The sequence below is a fragment of the Osmerus mordax genome, chromosome 26 (assembly GCF_038355195.1).
Source record: "Osmerus mordax isolate fOsmMor3 chromosome 26, fOsmMor3.pri, whole genome shotgun sequence".
Classification (NCBI taxonomy): domain Eukaryota; kingdom Metazoa; phylum Chordata; class Actinopteri; order Osmeriformes; family Osmeridae; genus Osmerus; species Osmerus mordax.
In genome coordinates this window covers 1273880-1279879 of record NC_090075.1, presented here as the reverse complement: position 1 = coordinate 1279879, position 6000 = coordinate 1273880, and positions in this window count along the sequence as shown.

Here is a 6000-nt window from a genome sequence, read left to right as displayed (position 1 = left end):
TTTACTCTGGTAACATTCCTTACAGTGCACACACCAAGTGTAAGCCTAAATCAATATCTTCAAACAAATGAAATCCTAAAAGTCAATACCAATTGTTTTGCTTGACAGCAATGTATGGAGGTTTGAGTGTGAGAGGGTTGATTCTCCCTTCCCTCCCCTCCTCTCAACTCCCCTCCTCTCTCACCTCATCCCTCTTTCCTCTCACCTCATCCCTCCAACCCTCCCTCCTCTCACCTCATCCCTCCATCCCTCTCTCCTCTCACCTCATCCCTCTCTCCTCTCACCTCATCCCTCTCTCACCTCATCCCTCTCTCCTCTCACCTCATCCCTCCCTCCCTCTCACCCGTCCCCACCTCTCCTCTCTCCCCTTCTCTTCTCAATCCTTATCTCTTCTTTTCTCCTCTCCTCTTCTGTCATCTCCTGTTCCTCCTCTCCTCAGTGAGGTCATCAGACAGGATCCGGTCTGTGGGTCAGAGGACACACCCACTAACCCCCGCCCTCTCCAAACCCAGAAACACTTAGACCGGCTCCTTATCACTGCTGTCACTGGACATTACGACCAAGACTAAAGATGGGAGCCTTATCTGATGGTGTGTTTGTGTCAGGGTGTGTGTGTGTGTTTCTCCTCAGAGGAGCTACACTACAGGTCAGTGCCTCCAAACACATCCTACGTCGAACGCAGGCCTCTCATTAACCAGAATGCCAGACCTCGGCTGACAAACTTCCAGAACACTCTGAGCCGCCCCCGAGGGCTTGTCCTGGAGGGCGTAGTGGCCGTGTCCCTGTTGTGTTGCCTCCGTGTTGACTGTTTTCATTAGCATGGCTAATTATCTAGCGGTGACAGGAGCTGACGGGGCCGTATCGATGTCTCGTCCTCCGCGCGCCTCGTCCCCGCTGTCCCGTCTCCACCTCTCCTTGTCAGGCGCCAGGCGTGACGCTGGAAACAGATACGTTGTAAACAAAAGGATAAACAAATCAGCGGGTCTGTCCCCCCCCCCCCGCTCCATCCTGCTGCTCCGCAGGACGTCTCTTCTGTCAGTCTCTCATGGGGACGTGTCCTTCAGGACGTCTCTTCTGTCAGTCTATCATGGGGACGTGTCCTTCAGGACGTCTCTTCTGTCAGTCTCTCATGGGGACGTGTCCTTCAGGACGTCTCTTCTGTCAGTCTCTCATGGGGACGTGTCCTTCAGGACGTCTCTTCTGTCAGTCTCTCATGGGGACGTGTCCTTCAGGACGTCTCTTCTGTCAGTCTCTCATGGGGACGTGTCCTTCAGGACGTCTCTTCTGTCAGTCTCTCATGGGGACGTGTCCTTCAGGACGTCTCTTCTGTCAGTCTCTCATGGGGACGTGTCCTTCAGGACGTCTCTTCTGTCAGTCTCTCATGGGGACGTGTCCTTCAGGACGTCTCTTCTGTCAGTCTCTCATGGGGACGTGTCCTTCAGCCGACGCTGAAGGCCTGTATCAGTCGAAAATGACCGGAGTGTGTGTTTTGTTAAACCTCTCGCACACACGAGTGCTTACACACACACACACACCTACACCAGGGTGTTGGTCTATAGTGTTTTGGTTTCCTCACGTGCGTCTAGCTGCAGGTAAAGCATCCATGTACGGCACATTCATGCATCTTAGACTCCACAAAAGAGGCGTTAGGGGTCACCGGCGTCATGGCAACATCTCACTTCTCCACGTCTCACTCTTTAAGCCCCCCCCCCCCCCGGCCAGCAGGGGGGCTGATGAGCCAGCTCCGCCCACTCACCGTTTCCTGGCACACACATCACTTCCTGATGCACACGGCCCTTTCCAGCCACTCTGGTTGCCGTTGGCGACGAGCCAGAACAGCCGATTTGGGAGTTGGAGCGCCCCAATGTGCAGCTGTTATGCAGATGAAGTCTTCTCCTCTCCAGTTCTGCACACACACACACCCGCCCGCGCGCCAGTCCCTCTCCAAACTTCCCATAATAGATGTGAGCTGTGACATCACAAGCTGGGAGGCCATCTGTACGCGGCGGGGTCCGAGCCTATTCCTGTCTCCGCTCTGAGCGCGCTCAGATCCCCGGCCCTCTTCTGGCGCTGATGCGGGCGGGGAACTCCAAACTTCCCCGAGGTCAGAGGAAGATGTGAAGGGTAGAGCAGAGGGGGAGGGAGGGGGTCTGTGTTTTGGGAGGGGTGGTGTGACAACACCTCCACACAGACCATAAATAGCGCTCCACTTGTCTCCGTGACGATGGTGGAATCGTGTAGAGGGCTGCAGGGTCAGCTGACCTGCAGAGCACGTCTCTGTCTGAAGAACATTCTGCATGCTTCCATCACCATTTGCAGCTGTGCGGGCTGGATGAGTCCAGCATCCTCACCAACAGGGCTCAGGAAGGTGGCTGTGAGAGTCGGATCTGCATCACCTGTGTGATCATTCCCTAGGATGATGGCAGACAGAAAGACAGACAGACAGGCAAGCAGGCAGACAGACAGGCAGATAGGCAGACAGACAGGCAAGCAGGCAGACAGATAGGCAGATAGATAGGCAGATAGGCAGACAGATAGGCAGACAGACAGGCAGGCAAGCAGGCAGACATAGGCAGACAGGCAGACATAGGCAGACAGACAGACAGACAGACAGACAGGCAGGCAGACAGGCAGGCAAGCAGGCAGACATAGGCAGACAGGCAGACAGACAGACAGGCAGGGTGTGATCAGATGGGCTGCAGCCATGTGGAGGTTTGCTATCAGCCACATGCCCGCTGGGTGATGAATGGTGAATCCAAACACTAACACACGGGTGCCACGGTGACGAACTAGCAACCCAGGGGTGTACACAGATGTACCCTCATCGCACACACTATGTCATCTGGGGGGGGGGGGGGGGTAAGATGAGTTCAAGAAACCCTACAAGCCTAAATCTTGTTACTACATGTGTGTGTGCGCGTGTGTGTGGACATGAAACAAAGGTGAGTTGGTCCACACTCGACCAGGATGGATGGTTTTATAAGTTAACAGCGTTAGATAATAGGATTTCACCTGCAGGCTCAACGATTTATGGGCTCGAAGGTAGTTCTCTTACCGTTGTGAGAGATTGGAAAGAGGAAAATAAAAAATGACTGGATCACTGTCTTGGCTTTCGGTTTCACAGGGGTTTGTTTCAATCACTGCCACAGGGCCGGGCTGTAGGATCGACTCGGAGATGACGGGAGGGGTGAAAGATGATCTCTCTGTGGAGTTGGATGACTGGTGTCTGCCTGGAGAAGAACACCGGGCTACAGAAGAGCCCTGATGGACTGGGGTGGGTCAGGTCCATCCTTGAAGCTGGGTGGGTCAGGTCCATCCTTGAAGCTGGGTGGGTCAGGTTCATCCTTGAAGCTGGGTGGGTCAGGTCCATCCTTGAAGCTGGGTGGGTCAGGTTCATCCTTGAAGCTGGGTGGGTCAGGTCCATCCTTGAAGCTGGGTGGGTCAGGTTCATCCTTGAAGCTGGGTGGGTCAGGTCCATCCTTGAAGCTGGGTGGGTCAGGTCCATCCTTGAAGCTGGGTGGGTCAGGTTCATCCTTGAAGCTGGGTGGGTCAGGTCCATCCTTGAAGCTGGGTGGGTCAGGTTCATCCTTGAAGCTGGGTGGGTCAGGTCCATCCTTGAAGCTGGGTGGGTCAGGTCCATCCTTGAAGCTGGGTGGGTCAGGTCCATCCTTGAAGCTGGGTGGGTCAGGTCCATCCTTGAAGCTGGGTGGATGGATGGATCCTTGAAATAGACAGATGATGGGTGGATGGATGGATGCTTGAAATAGACAGATGATGGGTGGATGGAAAACTGTTTGGATGGTTTGTTGTTGGGAAGAAGAGAGAAATGGGATCGGTGGAATGATGGATCGATGAATATCTAGAAGGATTTATATGGATGGTACCTGTCCTGGTTTGTTCTAATCTTCTGATGCCATTTGTCTTGTAGAGAACCCCGTAGAAGGGACCCCTGTGCCCACCACATCAACAGCAACCTGGAACTACTGTTCCTGTTTGGAACATTCAGACTTAATCTCAATCATCTAGTTATGGCTTCGTGTTTTGGGCTTTAGAATGGCAACACGCCACCATGGCAACAGCACTGAGAGACTACTGCGGTTTTATGATCGAGAATCTGGAGTGTGTGTGTGTGTGTGCGCATGTTAGAGCGTGTTTGTTTAAGCTGTGGTCTGATTAATTTAAATAAAGCTTTAGCAGTAAGTAATTGCCACAATGTGATGCCTTCCACCTCCACGGTTTGACTGACTGGTCTGAAATGCAGTTGATTTAGCTATTTAGCTATAGAGAGATAAGGACCTGCAGGGCTGCAGTAACACACCCTGTGAGAAGGACCTGCAGGGCTGCAGTAACACACCCTGTGAGAAGGACCCTGCAGGGCTGCAGTAACACACCCTGTGAGAGGGACCCTGCAGGGCTGCAGTAACACACCCTGTGAGAAGGACCCTGCAGGGCTGCAGTAACACACCCTGTGAGAGGGACCTTGCAGGGCTGCAGTAACACACCCTGTGAGAGGGACCCTGCAGGGCTGCAGTAACACACCCTGTGAGAGGGACCCTGCAGGGCTGCAGTAACACACCCTGTGAGAAGGACCCTGCAGGGCTGCAGTAACACACCCTGTGAGAAGGACCCTGCAGGGCTGCAGTAACACACCCTGTGAGAGGGACCCTGCAGGGCTGCAGTAACACACCCTGTGAGAGGGACCCTGCAGGGCTGCAGTAACACACCCTGTGAGAGGGACCCTGCAGGGCTGCAGTAACACACCCTGTGAGAGGGACCCTGCAGGGCTGCAGTAACACACCCTGTGAGAAGGACCCTGCAGGGCTGCAGTAACACACCCTGTGAGAAGGACCCTGCAGGGCTGCAGTAACACACCCTGTGAGAGGGACCCTGCAGGGCTGCAGTAACACACCCTGTGAGAAGGACCCTGCAGGGCTGCAGTAACACACCCTGTGAGAAGGACCCTCCTTGACAGGCCTCGTCTCAGACATGAGGCTGGGTAGGAACGTGGCTCGCACCTTCCTGGATTACTACAAACTCAACAACGTCATCAAAGACCACGTCCCCACACACATACACAGGTACCTACCACACACACACACATACACAGGTACCTACCACACACACACACATACACAGGTACCTACCATACATACACACACCCTGTCTGTCTGTCTAACATGCCTGTCTGTCTATCTGTCTAACATGCCTGTCTGTCTATCTAACGTGCCTGTCTGTCTATCTAACATACCTGTCTATCTAACATGCCTATCTATCTAACATGCCTGTCTATCTAACATACCTGTCTATTTAACATGCCTGTCTATCTAACATGCCTGTCTATTTAACATGCCTGTCTATCTAACATGCCTGTCTGTCTATCTAACATGCCTGTCTGTCTATCTAACATGTCTATCTAACATGCCTGTCTGTCTATCTAACATGCCTGTCTATCTAACATGCCTGTCTGTCTATCTAACATGCCTGTCTATCTAACATGCCTGTCTGTCTATCTAACATGTCTATCTAACATGCCTGTCTGTCTGTCCTCAGCTCAGAAGCTTCGCCCCCAGCCCACGGTCGGCAAGGCAACGGGAGGAACCAAGGGATGGAGAGAGGGGAAAGTGAGAAGGAGAGGAAGAATCAAGGAGTTAAAGGAGACTTCTAGACCTGCCGACCATCACCTGCTGCCTGGCACACAGCTGCTATGAGCCTGTTGTGTCTGTCTAAGACTCCTATCATCTCCTCTACTCACCTTAAGACCCCTTTCACACGCACATACACACACGCACACACCTGCATGAGGTTGGGGATTAGAAGAGTCAGGAAGAGAGGACGGGATTGGTAGGAAACAAGGGTGCGTGTTTGAGGTTCATGCTGATAGGACAAGGACTCCATTTATGCACTCTTTAACACGCACGGCCGTTATCAGCAGAGCAGCGTGCAGCTTCGCTCTCACAGACTGAGCACGTTCAGATAGCGTCCCGAAAGACTGGAAGGATG